Below are 20,264 nucleotides of genomic sequence, written 5' to 3' on the forward strand. Positions count from 1 at the left end.
ATCTTGTAGCCACTCAAGATGATCATAGTAAGATCCTTTGCTCATTGAAATTCCCACCTACCAATTTGGAATGATCTGCCTCTTTCTGGAATTTCTCCTTGCCCTCTAGGAATGGAGGGCTGTTTCATATTACACCGAGAAAGCTCTTGAAATTATGGCCCAAAAGAAGCTCAGCATCAATTATCAGGGAAATACAAATCAAAACCATACTGAAATATCCCTTCATGTCTGTTAGAATGGCCATTATTTGAAAAACACCAACATAGAAAATAACAATTATTGGCAAGGGTGCAGAGAAATTGGAACCCTTGAAGACTAAGGATGGGGATGTAAAAATGATGCAGTCACTGTGGAAAACAGCATGGAGATTCCTCAAGTAATTAAAAGTAGAACTAAAATATAATCTTACAATTCCATTTCTGGATATATATTCAAAAGGTTTGAAATTGGGATTTTGAAGAGATATCTGCACTCTCATCTTCACTACAGTATTATTCACAATAGCTGAAAGTTGAAAATAACCTGAATGGCCACCAATAACTGGGTAAAGAAAATGTTACAAATATATATAATACATATATATACACAAAAAATGAAATATCATTCCATAAAAAGAAGGAAAGTGATAGCCATAAAAAGAAGAAATTCCTGCCATATGCTATAACATGATGAATTTTAAGGATATTATGCTAAGAATCAAGTCAGTACCAGAAGGACATATACTGCATGATTACACATGTATGAGTCATTTAAAGTAGTCAAACTCGGGCCTCCCCGGTGGCGCAGCGGTTGAGCGCTGGGTTGCGAAGCTGCCCGCGGCCTCTGAGGCGCCGGTTCGATCCCCGGCTGCTCCCCGGCCACCAGAGGAGGATCCCACATGGTGCGCAGACCTCTCCTGCCGCCCGCTGCTCCCCTCAGCAGTGTACTTCGGTCCTTCTGCCTGCCTCTGCTCCCTGCTCTAGCTCTTGGTGAATTCTCTCACCCTTACCGCGCTTCTGACTGTACCCAGTGCATGTATAAACAAACAAACAAATAAATAAATAAAATAAAATAAAACATGCCTCTATAAAAAAAAAATAAAGTAGTCAAACTCATCAAAGAATAAAGTAGAATTTTGGATGCTAAGGGCTGAAAGGAAAGTGAAATGGGGAGTTTGCTCTTTAATGGGTATAAAATTTCCTTTATGTAAGACAAAAAGTTCTAGCTATCTGCTACATAATATTTGCTTACAGCTAACAATATTATACCATGAACTTAAAATTTATTAGGATGGTAGATCTCATGTTAAATATTTTTTTACCATAAAAAAATTTTTTTTGGAGAAAACCCTAAAATGGAGCTAGTCTCTGCAAACACATTGATTCATTCCCACTTTGAAATAGGAAGTTTACTTTTTTGGAATAAGCATCCTCTTCCAATTACTAGAGAGAAAAAGAGACATCATATTTAATTCTCCAGAAAAGGTGGAATTGAGAGGAGAGTTTGAGACAAAGAGAGAGCCACAAGAGTGAGAGGGAGAGAGAAAGGAAATTGTTTACATCAAATAATTAAATGGACCAGCATGCAAAATCATCATGTAATATCAGGAAATACTTGCAATTTGGTGTCCAACAATATAATAATTTACCATTACCTATACCAATCAATAAATTATGCACAATTAATTAACAACATTGTTACCAAGTATATCTCAAAACACTTTAGAAAACATAAATACATGGTACTGTTCAAGGTAGTATAAGAAATTACCTTTGAGTGGAGAAAAGAGGATAGAAATTAAGATGCCTGATACATAATTAAAAACAATCATCAATAAAAGAATTTAAGAGAAAATGGTGAGCTACAGTTAAATGGTGATATACTTAAAAAGTCATAAAACTCTAGACTAATCTTACAGTATAATGACAATGATAATTTTTGATGTTATCTGGATTTCCATTTAAAGGCTTTTCCCCCTCAATATGGTATCTCAAATATATTTCTACACATGTTTCTGACAGCGTAGTAGTTGAAAAACATCTACACTATTTGTTGCTGTGCCAGCCTTCTTTTGTTGAATAAATGACTTAATAAAAATGTTTAGAGTAGGAAACCATTCATGTTGAAAATGTAAAATGTCTTCTTTAATGGACAATTAAGCATTACCACATCTATGTGAAGTGCATACATTTTTTTAATGTAAACTGTTAAGCAAGATTTAAACCAGCCTTGCGGATATATTCAAAATGGGAGGTAGGATGAGGAAAGAATGCACAAAATATATATTTTTTCTGCCTACTAGAAAACCTCTTGCCAAAGTAACCTTAGAATTACAATTACTCTCTAGTGTGATACAGGCACTGGTGCAATTGATGACATTAGTAAATTTTATAATAGTATTTACTTATTACATATCTGTAGGGTAAGGAAAAAATGTCAGGCTTTTCTGCCCTCCCGCCATCAGTATAGATGATGGATCCTTGTCCTGAATGCATGCCTGATGGCGGGCACCTGGAATAGGGTGTGGGCATAGGTAGATGGGATTCACCTGGGCTGAGACTGGGCTTTTAAGGGCGGCGTCTCAGGGATGCCAGCAGAAGCCAAAAGAGAAGCCGAGAGAGAGAGATCACCGGAGAGCCCAGATAGAGTGAAGATTTGCTGGGGGCTAGGAGGCCTGCCAGCCTGCTTTGTACCGGGTAAATCCCAATAAAAGACCTGCAAAAACCACTGAGGACTCTGAATCCTCCTTTACCCAGTCTGCATGGGATCAGAAAACCTGCACCCTGTCCCTTCCTGCCCTTACAATATCTATACCTCATTTCAGTTCACAATGTTGGGTGGATTTAGTCTGTCAAGTATTTATTAAATCAGCATCATTATGAAGATATAAGAGAATAGAAAGAACAGTACCTTTATTAAAATATGACGGAACTAGAGAGGAAAACAGTGTGCCTGGGGTTGTTGCAGCCTGACTGCCTGGCCAGAGACCCAAGCATAACAACCATTGTAAGAATGTCGAGCAAAGACCAAATTGGAATCTTTCCCTCAAAAATGGCACAGACCATCCATGAAGTCTCAATTAAAAGGACAGAACAAAACCTCCTGAACAAATGTTCTGATGCCTAATGAGGCTAAAGAATACAATAGAGACTAAAGCATTGATGGGTGAAGTGATGAGAGAAGCTACCATTTTGTTCATTGAGGCCAAGTTGATAGCAGGGGATTTTAGCACCACAGTTATCCAAAATGTAAATATAGCCCAAGTGAAGATTCCAGCAAAGAAAGATAATGCAGCAGATGTCACTTTACCAGTGTTTCAACATTACCATGAAGGAACTAGTAGTTATAAATGACAGGTTTAGGCAGATGTGGAGACCAGTTGGCTAAATTAAAAAGGAATTATGCCAAAGCAGTGATTTGGAGGGTGAGTACAAAAAAAATTTATCTTGTAGCCAAAATAGAGGAATTAACTTCAGTGCAGACCTCCTTTGCTACTCTGGATGAAGCTATTAACATAATCAATAGGCATGTAAATGCTATTCAACATGTCATCATTCCCCAGATTGAATGTACCCTTCCTTATCTCATCACAGCTGGATGAGAAAAAAAAACAAGAAGAGTTCTACAGGTTTAAAGAAATACAGGAGAAGTAACAGGTCCTTAAGGAAAAAGATGAGAAAGATTTGGAGCAGGGCAGCTGGAGCCTATACCAAATTAGCAGGTATACCAGATTAGCAGCCTGCTAATCTGATTGAAAAGAAGGATAAGGACGTCCCTAGAGGTGCAAGGGATTAAGTCTCAGCACTGTGAAGCTATCCTCAACCACTGCAGCAGAGTTAGATTCCGGCCAGGGAGCTAACCCACATGATACAGCAGACCTCTCTTGTCTCACCCTCTGCTCCCTCCAACAGTGTATTTCAGTATATCTGCCTGTTCTGCTCCCCACTCTGGCTCTGGTGAATTCTCTCACCTCTCGCACCTCTGGCCTATACCCCAGTTCTTGTATGTATAAATAAATAAAAATAAATCTTAAAAAAATAAAAACAGGATCTTCTGTTTGAATTACCTTTCCTGCTCTCATTCTTTCTGACACTAACAGGGCAACATTTTAATTCATGGTATATAAATTGGGTATGTGTGGCTATTTTTTTGGCCTAAGAATTTCACTGGTTGGAAAATTTCCCTGGATGTTCTTTTATGGGGATTACCTTTGTGGGATCATATTTCAGCAATCATTTATCACAAATAAGATTTGTAGAAACATCCCAGGAACTTGTTGAAGAATCTCAATTTACTCTGCAGAAGTGTCACGCTACTCCATTTTCATTTGTTTTTTAAGTGATCTGCTTACCAAGCATACAATGAAATACCCCATAAGAAACAGCAGTGGTTTTTCACACCAGCATATGTACACCAAGTATTGTTGGAGCACGCTTTGTTCCTGCTCACTCACAGACTTTTGTGCTGCTATCTTGAAATTGGTGCAACTATCCGTGTGTTAAAGCAGTACTTTTCAAGATTTATGAAAACCTTATTTTTCCTTGCATGACAGTACTCTGTCATTGGAGTAGTTCAAATAATTTAGATATTATATAGTATAAACAGTAAATTGATTTAAAAATTTTAGAAAATAGTATCTAGGAACTAGAATGATATTATATAATCAAAGGGTAATAAAACTAAAGCTTCCCAATAAGAGTGGGCCAAACAATACACAATTTTCCAGTTGTTTTTGAGATATAATTAGTTATTTTTAATTTATATGAAAAATGAATTACACAAAAGGGAGCACTTTTTTTTAAAAAAACTTTTATTTATTTATGCATACAAGAGCTGGATTGTAGGCCAGAGATGCGAGGGGTGAGAGGATTCACCAGAGCCAGAGTGGGGAAAGGAAGAGGCAGACTGACTGAAATACACTGCTGAGGGGAGCAGCAGATGAGACAGGAGATGTCTGCCTCGCCATATGAGTTGCTCCCTAGACAGCTGGGGATCTAACTCATGCTGCCAAGGCTGCGGATTGCTTCATAGTGTGGTGCTTTAACCCCTTGCGCCACCAGGGAGGCCCCAGGAGCACATTTTTTTTAAGGTCCACAGAAGATATTTTTTTTGCTTTTGCTTTTCTACAAAATCAAAGCTCATTTGTGGTGGACAGTAGATACAGTAGCACCTTTTTCCCCAATTTGAGTTTCATGGACCAGATCCCTCTAAGTGTCCATTCTGCACTAATACACTCCTCAGCAGGAAAGCCTATAATTCATAAAACCTTTAGCACCATATCAAGTTTTATGAATTTCTGGCATTCTTTTTTCCTCTGCCTAGCAGACCTAACTAGAAGTCTAGTTAGGTCATATTTCTTAGCTCAGACACTGTTTCTAAGTACCAGTTCTAGACTATTAATGATTCCTCCTCAACACTGAAACCTGTACATCTGAACCAGTGACATTTACATATATATTTATTGACATGGTTGCCTCAACAATGCGCCCAGGATGTTTATACCTCTCCTTCCTTGTTTCCAAAAGTGAAAAATATGTAAGTGGCTAGTCAAAATACAAATGTGTTTGATGACAAGGTGCCATATTCAATTTAACAGAAATCAGAAGCCAGGAAACTAAGCAAAAGTACATTGAATCATATACCTATAAAATGTAATTTCCAATCTTTAATTTTTCCAATTACAAACCCTGCATGTTCTCATTTGAGCATCAGTGATATGATGCCATATTAGAAAAACTGAGGATTCATTTGTAAAATTACATAAAAGAAAAAGGAAAATTCCCCAAATAGGTTATAGAATTATGAATGAGATGGAAATTCATGATACAACTATTAGGTTTGTGTATACAACAAATGCCAACCATCCTGTAAAACCATACCTGTATTTATTCCAGTGATACTTAGCAGCAACATAACAAACTGAGAGCTCTCTAATCAAATTTTACTTGCCAGGTTCTCTAGGTTTTTCAATTATAGTGATGGTGAATGATGGGGAAAGTCAGCAACCAGGGCAGATGCTACAAAATTGAAATAGGTAATTTCCTATACTGTGATTTGAGTACTTTCACCTTTAACTAGCAAAAAATACACAGCATTACTCCATTAAATAGATAGTATCAAAAGAAATATTTCCAAACAGACATTGCTACAATGGCTACACATAACCTAGGATCCAGTAAACCTTCTTAGATTATTCTTATTTGATATTCAGACTAGAAAAACTGTACTCAAAAGAATTAGCTTCTGGGCATGAAAAGATACGATATTTCCAATCTAAGTCAATTTGACCAGTTGTGCAAACAATATAGTGAAATACTGCATCCTGACTGGGAAGCCTGGAACCCCAGTGAAAGCACTGAGAATAAAACAAAAGTCAAGGCAGAAACCTTCCTAGAGTGGACTAAGTTTTACCCTAGTGTCATTCCCCTATATTATAAAAAGCAGAAAATGTTAATTAACAAGTCTTTCTTTAATTTGTATCTACTAAATTATGAGGCACTGAATCCTTTCGCTAATAAAGTGAGAAATAAATAAAAACCTACCAAGTAAGCACCATACTAGATATGCCCTTGTTCCGTGGTTCACTCCCTTCATTGTTTCTTTCTTTACTCAAATATTACAAGGCCAAACTGATCATCCTTTTAAAATGTGTAATACTGAGCCTCCCTGGTGGTGCAGGCAGTTGAGCGCCCCACTATGAAGGTATCCACAGCCCCTGCGGCATGAGTTCGATTCCTGGCTGGCCAGGGAGATACCCACATGGCCGAGCAGACCTCTCCTGCCTTGCCCGCTGCTCCCCTCAGCAGTGTTTTCAGTCCATCTGCCTGTTCTGCTAACCGCTCTGTCTCTGGTGAGTCCTCTCTTCCTCCTGCGCCTCTGGCCTGTACCCCCAGTTCTTGTATAAATAAATAAATCTTAAAATAAAGTGTAATATTAACCCACAGTACTCTCTACCCTGTTCTATTTCATTCTTTTTCACCTTACCACTGACAGCTGGAGTTTTCTCTCTCTTTCTCTGTCCACCCATCTATGCATGTATATGGATGTGTATGCATATGGACATATGGATGTGTATGTTTTCTCTGTATACTCAGTATAATGTAAGTTGCAAGAGCAATGCTTGAAACATAGAAAGCAACCAGGTTATCATCAGGTTATCCAGGACTGGAGTAACTTTTAGTGTAGCCCTACATCTTGGCACTATGTCAGGTTTATCAAAGAATTTCAGTGACTCTTCTCATTCCCTATCAGAATTAAGGATTAAGGACTTCCACTTTTGGAAATGACAATGATAGATTATAGGCTTTTCTCAAAAGTTTTATCCTAACTCCATTTAGATTCAGAGGATATTAGTGCCTCTAATACTTTTCCTTACTACCCAGAAGCAATTTCTTTTTTAAGATGATAGTTATCACATCTTTATGCTAAATAAATTGGTTTTAAAATTTAGCATATATTTATAATTTTACTTTTAGACACTAAGAAGAAATAAACTATGATCATTGTTCAATTAGAATTACCTAGCACTACTTTTGAACTATTTTCCAAAATTAACTTGCCTAGATTTCACAAATTATGACACTATAAACTTATTTATATTTTGTGAATGAATACTAAGACTAGCAATAATTCATAGGATCTGTTATACAGGTAGAAATATCTTTCCTAATTTGAATATTATAAAATGTAACACTTCTCCTTTTCTTCTCATTTAACCTGTAAGAGAATTTTTTTTTTATTTCTTGCTACTTATCAAAGTGTAATAAAACATTTCTTTCTAGGCCTCCTTGGTGGCAGAAGGGGTGAAGTCTCAGCACTATGAGGCTATCTGCAGCCACTGCAGCACGGATTCAATCCCCGGCCAGGGAGGTGACCCACATGGCACACAGATCTGTCCAGTCTTGCCTGCTGCTCCATTCCGCAGTGTATTTCAGTAGATCCACCTGTTCTGTTCCCCACTCTGTCTCTGGGGTATCCTCTCATGCCTCCCTCCCCCCACACCCTGGCCTGCGCCCCAGCTCTTGTATGCAAAAATAAATAAATCTCAAAAAAAAAAAAAAAAAAAAAAAAAACCAACCCACTTCTTTCTACTGTCTATATTTGCTAACTGTGATGGGGAAATTTTGGCTCTTTGGGTAAATAGAAAGAAGAGAGAATAAAAATGATTATTGAGTTTTACTGTAGACATTTAAATTTGAGAAAATGAGAAAAAATATGTTATCTTCTAAGGATCTGTAAATATAAAACCAGAGGGCAGGTGGAATTTCTGGATAAAAGATATAAATTTTGGAGCACTCCCATAAACCTGGGAATATGAACTCATCATGGAAGGCAAACTTTTATAGGAGGACAAAGAAACTTGAACAAAAATTTAGGAATTAGGCAAAATTATTGGGACAGGAAGATGAGAAGCCAGGAAATAGTAGCAAGATACAGATGTATAGAAAGCACAGGCAATTCAGGAAAGTATGAGTGGTAAGGGGTATCAAATGTCAAAAAGAGTTTGAAGATGACAACTGAGAATAGGACTTTGGATTTGAACTCTAAGATAAAAGTTATTGATAAGTTTTTTAAAAAAAGCTTTTATTAAAATACAGGTACAGAAATTATGTTAACTAGCATTTACGGGTTTTTTTCCTCTATTATAGCTACGCCAATGCTATTATTAGCCATCTGCTGAAACTAAAGTCAGTTCATTACATAAATAACATAATGTATGTTATGGCACTCCTTCAACATATTATGATTAAGGAAAATCAGTGGTTAAATTAGAAGATAACATCAAATTTTCTATGTAGTTTTATAGTGAAGTAAATATATATTGATATATGGTGTAAATAATATTTTAAGTTTACTTTTTTTTCTCAGTTCATACAGCAAAAGGGAAGATTTATTGTACCTGTGCTACATTCAACCACAACTGAAAACAGAACTGGTACAGACTGTCACAGATAAAAGACAAAGGACCAAAAGGAACTGTTGTGGTATGAGCAGGGTGGGTCTCTCAAAATTGGTTGAGGGGATTAGATGGTGATGAATTTTCCAAGGCCTCAGGGTGACAATATATCACAGAAAAAAAAGGAAAACTCCAGAACCAAAACACAAATATACTGAAGAACGTTTTCACTTATGACATAGAATTCAAATCCCCATACACAAGAAAACTAAAGAATTGAAAAGAACAAAGAAAACTCAAAAAAACAGATCAAAGATATATGATAAATCTCAGAAAAGAAAGTGAATGTTAAGAGAAACACAATCAACCAAAAGAAGATCAAAACTGAAACTTTAAAAAAGAAATGCAGGAAGCAAAAAGATTAATAGAAGGGTTATAAAAAAAATGGGAGAAAATAATCATATCAATAGATGTTTAGAAAGCATTTGCTAAGATTCAGCATCCACTGATGATGAAAACCCCTGAAAATCTGGGGAAAAATAGAACATATCTTAACATAATGAAAACCATATATGACAAACCCACAGCTAGTATAATCCTCAATGGTGAAAAACTGAAAGACTTTCCATGAAGTTGGGATACAAGACAAGGATGTCCATTCTCATCACTACTATTCAACATAGTATGTAAGGTCCTAGATAGAGCAATTAGGAAAGTGAAAGCTACGAAATGAATCCAAATTGTGAAACAAGCAAAAGTATCATTATTTGTGATTATGCATGGAGAATATAAAGTGTCCACAGGAAAACTAATTAAAACAATAAACCAGCTCAGTAACATGGCAGGTTACAAAATCAACATATAAAAATCAGTTGCCTTCCTACATAGAAATAATGAACTAGAACAAGAAGAAATTAAGAAATCTATCCCATTTGCAATCTTACAAAAATAAAGTTAAATACCTGGGAATATATCTAACAAAGGAAGTGAAGGACTTATACAAGTTAAACTATAAAAAAAACATTGTTAAAAGAAATAGATGACACAAAGAAATGGAAAAATATTCCCTGCTCAAAAAAAGAATCAACATTATCAAAATAACCTTCCTACCCAAAGAAATTTACAGATTAAATGCAATCTCAATGAAAAGCACAATGTCACTCTTCAAAGAAATGTAACAAATATTACTAAAATTCATATAGAACCACAAAAAAACCCAAAAACCCTGAATAGCCAAATTCTCCTGACTGAAAAGAGGAAAAATGGAGGTATCACACATCTGGATTTCAAACTGTATTATGAGCCATAGTAGTTAAAAGAGCATGGAACTGGAACAAAAACAGAAACACAAACTAATGGAATAGAATTGAGAGGCCAGAAATAAAACCACACATTTATGGACAATTAATCTATGACAAAAGAGTGAAGTATATGCACTGGAACAATGAAAGCCTCTTCAACAAATGGTGCTGGGAATATTGGACAGTCACATGCAAAGGAATGAAACTAGACCATTATCTCACACCATACATGAAAATCAACTCAAAATGGATAAAAGACTTGGATGTCAGACAAGAAATCATAAAATACATAGAAAAAAAAAAACAGGCAAAATACTCAAAGATGTAAATTTCAGAAACATCCTTGTAGTTGGAACTAAAACTAAAAACCTCCTGTACAGTGAAAGAGACCGTACCCAAAACAAAGAGATACCAAACAGAATGGGAGAAAATATTTGAATGCCACACATCTGATAAAGGACTGATATGAAATATATCTACAAAGACCTCATATAACTCAACCAAAAATAACCCAAATAACCAAATCAAAAAATGGGCAGAAGAACTAAATAGGCATGTCTCCAAAGAAGACATGCAGATGCCAACATCCATATGAAAAAATGTTCATCACTTATCATAACGGAAATGCAAATCAAAACTACAATGAGATACCACCTCACACCTATGAGAATGGTCCATGTTAAAAAAACAAAACAAAACAGAAACAACAAGTGCTGGTAAGGGTGAAGGAAAAGGAAACCTTACACACTGTCAGCACGAGTGTAAACTGGTCCAGTCAGTATGGAAAGCTGTGTAGAGATTCCTTTAAAACACTAAAAATTGATCTACCATTTGACCAAGCAATTCCTCTCCTAAGTATCTACACAAAAACACTATTTTAAAAGGAAACCTACACTCATATTTACAATAGCCAAGATATGGAATCTACCTAAATGCCCCAGAACAGATAAACAGATTAAGAAGATATAAATACACACACACACACACATGCACACACAACGGAAAACTACTCAGTGATCAATAAAGATAAATTCATGCCATTTGTGGCAACATAAATGGAACTGGAAGGTATTATCCTACGTGAAGTGAGCCAGAAGGAGGAAGATAAATTCTGGGTGATTTCACTTATATGTGGAATGTAGTGAAACCAAGCAAACTATTAGAGAAAGACAAACTTAGAAGCTGACCCTTGAAAACTGACCATAGAGATGTAGCATCCTGGAAGGAAGAAGGAGGGGTGGGGAGGTAAAGGGGAGAAAATGGTGGTATAGGATTATGGGGGAAAACTATGGGTTCTTTAAGGGTGGGGAAATTATGGTGGACATATCTGAGGAGAAAAATCCTATATTGTGAGAAAACAAACAAGGATGTAAAGTAATGATACATTATTAATTTTAAAAGTGTATATTAAAATATGTGTTAAGAACTAAAAAATAAATTATATATATTCAATTATAAAATAAGAAAATGGGACTGAATCATCATATGACTCCATAAACAAAAAATAATTCAGTACATTAAAGACTTGGGCATAAGATCTGAAATCATAAATAACACAGAAGAAAACATAGATAAATACACTCCCTGACATTGACCACAGAGACATCTTTGAAGACTCAGCTCCAAAGGCAAAGAAAATAAAAGCAAATATAGATAAATGGGACTACATGAAATCTAAAAGTCCAAGAACACATGAGTGGAATAAGAAGATATGGCACATAGACACAGCAGAAAACCCAGCTATAAAAATGATGAACTCTTTCCATTTACAGCAACATAGATGGGACTGGAGGGTATTATGCTAAGCAAAATAAGTCGGAGGGAGAAAGATAAGCATCAGATGATTTCACTCATGTGGAATATACAGAAACAAAACAAAGGAACAGACATAACTGAACCATAACAAATACCAGAAATCTATAGAGTTGAGGCTACCAGAGTGGGATGATGGAGTTGGGATTGAATGTGTGAGCTGACAAGATGCATTTTTAATATTGTAGGATGGGAAGAATGAGAGATTTCTATTTTAAGGTATACAATTTTAAACAAGTCTATTATTTTAGCAATATGAAAACAAATACTAAATGATATATAATTATCTTCATTATGACATGGTTCTATATTTTATCTACAGGACCTAGTACACTGTAGGCACTTAAATGGTAACAGGGGGTCAAAAACTCAGTGCTTAAGTCACTCAACATCTCTGTATTGTGAGCCGATAATACAAAATTCATTTTATACCTTGCTACTCTTTAAGATTTATCTAAAAGTTTCATAATCTTATGAAACCTCCTCACAGGTTCTTCAAACAAGATCTTAATTATCTTTGTCAGATTATAGTTGTTATACATCCCCTATCTTTAGTAATACTGTGCATTAACATGATGGTCTTAACCATCCCCTTAAGCTAATTCTCCTCCTTTTCAAAGAGATAAAAGACTTCAGGAATTGAAAATGACATTAAATAATGGTCTTGGCATATACCAATTGTTGCTTAAAGTAAAGATTTAAGAAAGTAATATTTTCACATGACTTAATGATTGCTTGCTGTAGCAATTTTTTTTTTTTATTCTGGCCTCTAATACAACTCCCTTGAGTATCTTGTTCAGTATGCAACAAAACAATGATGTAGAGGTTTTGACAAAGAGCCCATCTCCCTATTGAGGTGGCATTACAGGATAATAGCTGCCTAAGCTATATAATTCAATGAGATATATTTTAGTATTAAAATATCTGTTAATCAGTTTTTAAAGCTGCAATGCTCAAAACTCAGAACAATATGTAAAACATCCCTTTACCAAAGGGAATGACTAATCTTCTGTACAGCTTTGATAAGTTACAAGAAATAGGTTTATCTCAGAAGACTGGTTATGATTAATATGCAGTTCGTAAAGCTCCTTAGCTCTGTATGGTCTCTCTCTAACTGAATCTAATAAAGATAGGTCACGCATTTTTCATATTCCTTTTTCACCCATGACAGATCTCTAATAGGATTTATATGCATTTGATATTAATTGTATTGGAGACTGCACCAACTGCAATAATCCTTCATTTCTTTGCCTTTTTAAAGCTATACATAAATTACAAAGTTTCCATTTTTGTTTGACACTAGCTTTCACTGAAGATCAGCCATGTTAATGATAGAGAGGTAGAGAAAGATTAAGAACCACCTCACTTAGTTTACTGAAATGCCAAATGATACCAAAGGTTATAAACCCAGATTTGAATGCTGTTTTAGCTATCCTCTTCCTGAGTCAGAGAGCTCAAATATAAAACAACAGTGAAATCTTGCAATCTAAATTGGAGAGGGAAGGACATGCTTTTAATAACCAGCACTCACAGAAGGGTGCTGGTAGTAACCCATTGTTCTGATGAAGTACTGCTTTTCTAACCATGTACAGAGATAACACAGGAAAGGTAAAAATGAGATAGCGCTACCTAAAATGAAAAACAGAGTGTCCTGAGGACTCAATCTAAAATAGTTATTTTTTTAATTCTTTTTTTTAAAGATTTATTTATTTATGCATACAAGACATAGGCCAGAGATGTGGGAGGTGAGAGGATTCACCAGAGACAGAGCGGGCAACAGAACAGGCAGATTGACCAAAGTACACTGCTGAGGGGAGCAGCGGGCGAAACAGGAGAGGTCTGCCTCACCATGTGGGTTTCTCCCTGGCCAGCCGATGATCAAACTCATGCTGAAGAGGCTGCAGATTGCTTCACAGTGCAGTGCTTAACCCCTTGCGCCACCAGAGAGGCCCTAAAATAGTTCTTAATTTTAGCTCAGAATTCAAAAGAGGTTTCACTTATGTCACAGGGGGAAAGAAATGTATCTTTTGAGTCTATTCAAATTTTAACAGCAGTTAGGAGAAGTGGTCAATTATATTTTTATATTCTATATTATTCACTATGATATAGTGAACAATTTTATTCTGCAAAAGAGAAATAGTAAGGGATTTGGGAAAAAAATGAAATGTTGCTTTACACTCTATCAAAACACATGGCTATTAGTGAATAAAATCCAATAGAAGAAAGTGGGTAACAATTGTAATGATTTTCTTTTAGTTGAAATAGACTACATACAAATTCAGCATACATATGTTTCTCATACATAACAATTAAAAAAGACTCACAAGGAAGACTGTATGACTAATGAAACTTATAGGATCACTTCTGGATTATATTATTTTTGCCCTTGAATTACAAAAGGTTAATTTTAAAGTGTAACACCCAATAAAAATGAACACAAAATTAAAAGTCTAAAAAAATGGAAACAAACACATAATCCATCTATAAAAGTTGCATTAAGTATTTTAAGCTTTGGGTCATAAAGGGGTAACTGGTACTGAACTATCACTCCATGCGAAAACAACTGGAAAACTAGACAAAATATATGAAACACCTGTTTTCAAAACTTGGAAAAGAACAAAGCTGAGATGCCAAAGATAAATGAAACAAATTGAGCCTGATGGTCATCTCTGATTTCTGTGTGGAGGCACTTTCCAAATTACAAGGCAGGAGTCGGAAAATCATGCAGAATACTGCAGTCTCACATAGCTGAAGAGAGAGATGGGAGATCAGAGGTGTTGTGGCAGTTTAGACTTATGAGGCATAGTACCCAGAGAAGAGCAATCCCCACAGAAAAATAATTCCAGTCATCCATAGTGGAGTATCCCTGAGTTTTTGTCTGAATACCAATCTGCATGTGTGTAGAGAAGAGTCCACGAACATGGCACATGACACCAGCAGAGAAAGAATGACTACCAGAGAAGAATAAAACCTAACAACGACTGGATATCATATAGATTGGTAGACACTGAGTGCTGATAAGTCAGAGTGATGAGACTTCAATGAACATTCAGAGACCAGAAAAAAAAGGACACACTTTTAGGATTCAGGACTAAACTAACCCTAGAGGAAAGGCTACTTTGGATTCATATAAATAACGGTTAAAACAAGTCTTGAAAGGATAAAGCTGATCTACATATAAATGAACTACCTACCATAACAAAGTGTAACACTCACCAAGAAAACTAAATTGCAGCATTCAACAATATCACGTTCTAACACCTAGCATTCAGTCAAAAGTTACAAGATAATCAAAGTAGTGAGAAAATATGACTCATAAATAGGATCAGTAGAAACAATCCAGAAGTGACAAAGATGGTGGAAATAGCAGGCAAGGACTCTAAAACAGGTATTATTAGCATGTTTTCAATATTAAAAATATAAACACAATAAAAAGAAATTATTGAAAAAAGGACTCCAGGGCCTCCCCTGGTGGCGCAGGTGGTTGAGCGCCACACCCTGTGAAGCTGTCAGCAGCCTCTGCAGCGCTGGTTCAATCCCGGCCAGCCAGTGAGGATCCCACATGGCACAGCAGACCTCTCCTGTCTCGCCCGCTGCTCCCCTCAGCAGTGTATTTCGTCAGTCTGCCTGTTCTGCTCCTCGCTCTGGTGAATACTCTCACCCTCCTGCACATCTGGTCTGTACCCTGGTTCTTGTATAAAATATATAAATAAATCTTTAAAAAAAAAAAAAAGGACTCCAAAGCTGAAAAAAATACACACACACACACACACACACAACACAGAGGAATGTTACTCAGCAATCAAAATGGATAAACTCATGTCATTTGTGGTTATACTAAGTGAAGTGAGCTAGGAGGAGAAAGATAAATACCAGATGGGTTCGATTATACATGGAATATAGACAAAATAAAGAATCAGACAAAGATAAACTTTAAAACTCTCATGCTTGAAATCAGACTGTGGATCTGTCTGTCTCCTAAATCTAGGAAAGAAAAGGGAGAGAGAGTGGGAAGTGAGTAACAGGGTGGGAGAGGACAGCATAATGGACTATAGTGGAGGACTATGGTTGTTTTGGTGGTGGGAAAACTATGGTGACCACACCTGAGGGAAAAATCCCATATTGTGAAAAAACAAATGAGGATGTAAATATAATGGTATGTCATTAATAAAAAGTAAATAAGAAAAAAATAAAAATAAAATAAAAGGTTGAAGCAAAACTGACAGAACTAAAAAAGTAGACAGATCTATATTTGAGTCAGTGATTTCAACGTCTTTCAATAAGTAATAAAGTAGAAAGAAAATCATTAAGAATATAGAAGGCTCAAATGTCACTATTAACTAATTTGATCTAAATGATGTTTATCAAAAACTTTAATTAACCAACCACAGAATGGATATTCTTTTTAAGTGTACCTGAAACATTCCATAGACTATATGCCAAGACCATAAAAGTAAATAAATTTAAAAGTAATGAAATAAAGTTATAATTACCCTTCACTCAAATTTTTAATTATTGAGATGTCAATGCCCTTCCACCCATCAAAACCTACTAGAAGACCAGAACAAATGGCATGGAAGTCAGGGTAAGTTTCAGTACAAGGGCTACTGCTTTAAATATAAGTTGAAAAGGTAGGTTGAATGGTGCCTCCAAAGAGATATGTCCACATTTTAGTCCCGAGAATCTGTGAATATGACTGTACTTAGCAAGAGTCCTTACAAATATAATTAAGAATCTCAAGATGGTATCACTCTGGATTATCTAGGTGGGCCCTAAATCCAAAAACAAGTGTTCTTAAAAAGACACACAGAAACGGGGGTGGGAGGAAAAAAAGGCATAGAGAAAATAGTCATACCAGGGAAAGGAGAAGCCAATGTGAAGTTGCAAGCAGAGACTGGAACTATGCAGCCATAGGCCAATGACTGTCTTGAGGTACCAAAAGCTGGAAGAGGCAAGGAATGAGTCTCTCCTTGAACTTTCATAAAGGTATGCAGATGTGCTAATATCCCAATTTCAGATTTCTGGCCTTCAGAACCATAAGATAGTAAGTTCCTATTTTAAGTCACCAAGGCTAATGGTAATTTGTTATGGCATCCCTAGAAAAATTAATACAAACACATAGGTTATCCATTATCTAGAATATACATTAAAGAAAATTTGTTCTATCACAGAATATATTTATCTTCAACTTGAATTGGTACTGCCAATTTACACTCCAATAAGATTTACCCATTTTCACTTCTAAGAGCAGAAAATGAGAGGTTTCAGTACCTGCTGTTGTCAGGCTCTTTTGGAGGGCGGGGGGAGGCCATGGGGGAAAGCTATTTAATAAGTGTGAAATGGCATTTGATCATGTTAATGTCCCAAGTGGGGATGAAATGGAATTGGCAACTGGACTCCCTAACCACTACTGTCCCTGCCAACTTCAAAAGTCTATTTTATGATTTTTTACTTATCTATTCAACACACCTTTATCATGCCTACTTTACACCACCCAGGCACTATGAACAGCACTGACACACACATGCACAATATTCAGCATCTTTCTAGCTCATCATTGTGTTATCTCACCAGCTTTCCTCTATTGTACATCCCCCATAGCACTTAAATATTTATAATGCATTATACAGTTTTTAATAAATATCTTAAATTATTTAAGTCATTATAAAAAAACAGTCATACACACACACACATAAATGTAGATCTACACATATATACACTTTTCTCTGACTAGATAGTTGTAATTTTGGTTAAAAATGGGATTCCACTTCTATCATGCTACTTTTACAGTAATTAATCCAGTGTTTCAAACATGAAATTTCAATAAATCTTTTCTAAATTAGTCAAATTCACAAAATGAACTGCTCACAGATTTTTCTTGACTTCAAGATATATTCCACCTGCCGGGCCTCCCCTGGTGGCACAAGGGATTAAGACACAGCACTATGAAGCTAGCCAGAGCCACTGCAGCAATAGTTGGATCCCTGGCCAGGGAGGTGACCCACATGGCGCAGCAGACCCATCCTGACTCGCCTGCTGCTCCCCTCAGCAGTGTATTTCAGTAGACGTGCCTGTTCTGTACCCCACTCTGTCTCTGGTAAATCCTCTCACCCCCACATCTCTGGCCTGTACCCCAGCTCTTGTATACATAAATAAATCTTTAAATATATATATATATATTTTCTACTTGTCAAGAGATGAGGTCATTTTTTTGCTCTGAATTATCTTTTATATTTACTTTTCTGACAAAGAAGGTGATTTATGTTACAACTAGTAAAGACTGATGTTTTTCCTCAAAGCACGGAGATGATCTCTGTAAGATAGTAAATGGTTTATGTTATGAACAATGTAAAAATAGAAAAATATCCTGGAACATTCATTTTATTTGCTATCATGTTCTCAGTCCCAATAACCTACCCTTTAATATAGCACAACTTGGTGATTATAGGAATATGACAGAAGAATAAAAGAGATATACCTTAACATGGTAGAAATAACAGGGACTTTAATATGAGATCTGAATTTGACTCCTGCTTTCATTCTACAAATTCTGTGATGTTAGGCAAGTTATGTTAACTCTCTAACTTCAGTTTCTTTATAGTTAAGAGAATAAGAATACCATGTACTTCATAGAATTGTGAGGATTAAATGAGATAAAGGTAAATGCTTAGTGCATAGTATTCAAATATTAGTTATTTTCAAGCTTCTCTAATAAGAATGGAACATAAAAGATGAGAGCTGACAGTTTAACAGTAGCTATCAAAAATTCTTCATATAGGCATACTCATTGACACATGAATTCTACTTCTATTAAAAAGGAAAAAAGTTAAACATGTCCTCAAAGTTGCATAAATAAGGATGTTCATTTTAGAATTACAATGCTTAAAAAACTGAGCACAATCCAAATGTCTTTCAATGGTGGAGTGGTTAAATACATTGTTATCTATCCCTATAAATGAATGAGATGTTTCCAAAGAAGGGAGGGAACTTTCACTCTGCTCTCTGGGAGGGAACACTATTAGTAAAAGGACTTCTTAATCCTCCTCTCCAAGGCCTCACTTTCTCCTTCCTTGAAATGCAGTTGTTGGAACTCTATGACTCATTAAGCCTCACTTTTATATGGGGCAGAATTATTCCATTAAAGGTCACTGTTCATGCACTGTCTGACACAGCTTATTTCTTTGTCCTCTTCATTTGTACCTACATGCCCCTATGACTCTATGCTCTTCACCCCATTTTATTTTCTCCAGGTAAGCCCTGTGGGATCTCCCTCCACCCCATGGGCTGCTATTTTTTGAGGATGGAATACTGACCAAATCTCTGAGAGAGTTTAAGATAGCTTTATATATTTCAACACTGAAAGGTAATCATACTATCTTGTTGAGTAAAAATGAAAAAAAATATTTACAATTACAAACATGAACATGCTTTTCTCAGGGTAGGGAGATTAAGAGACATGGGGCAACTGGGAGTCTGTTTTCTTAACTACTTTTTCTACAAGATGGTTTTATTATTTATATAAAAACATTTTTAAGTATAGCAATAGAATACAAAAAATGAGTTATTATAAAGATGAATAATAAAGTGCACAATAAAGTGTAAATCAATATACATAATGAAGTAGACCTCTTTCAACACTCCCCAATGGTTATAAAAGATTCTAGAACTAGGTTTCCAAGTATGCTTTCCTCAATAGAAGTTCTAATATAGTAGAACCTGAACTCCAATAACCATAATAACAGAGCTTTTAATATTCTATTGCTCCTGAAACTATTGCACTATGTAAAAATATCATGATATAGCAAAATTAGACCGCATATGAGGTTGCAAGCCATATAATAATAGCAGCATTCTAAAGAGAAAGTTTTGTGTTTATTCATTGGCAAGAATGCTTTTTTCAAAGCATCTAAACTTGTTACTAATAATTTAACTAACACCCTCCTTAGAGCATATTTTAAAGTAACTTTCATTTCAAAATGTAATGATATCGAAATGAAAACATTACCAGGCTTACACAAACAAACCTATTTTAAAAATTCTGAAATTTAAATAAATTAACATTGAAATGAACCAAAGCAACTGTCTCCAAAGTTACATTAAATTTACATTACTATTGAAATTATGTTTTTTATAGCAACTGAAGTGTTTAACTTCAGCATACACAATTTCATATATATCACAAGATTCAAATAACAAGAATATCAATCTAATCTGATATAAAAAGTATCCCTAAACCTATATATGTCATACAAAGCAATGTCAATATATAAGTAAGA

The 20,264-nt window shown here is 35.6% G+C and overlaps 1 protein-coding gene and 1 pseudogene across 1 annotated transcript in view; one reads left to right on the top strand and one right to left on the bottom strand.

The window, feature by feature from the left end:
• Positions 1 to 20,264, bottom strand: part of LOC119245581 (protein diaphanous homolog 2) — a 711,837-nt gene that overhangs the window by 395,407 nt on the left and 296,166 nt on the right. The gene's annotated exons all lie outside the window — the stretch shown is intronic.
• On the top strand, positions 2,992 to 3,714 carry LOC119245582 (V-type proton ATPase subunit D-like; annotated as a pseudogene).

The sequence above is a fragment of the Talpa occidentalis genome, unplaced genomic scaffold (genome assembly GCF_014898055.3).
Source record: "Talpa occidentalis isolate TD23 unplaced genomic scaffold, MPIMG_talOcc4v2.1 talOcc4.15, whole genome shotgun sequence".
Lineage (NCBI taxonomy): Eukaryota > Metazoa > Chordata > Mammalia > Eulipotyphla > Talpidae > Talpa > Talpa occidentalis.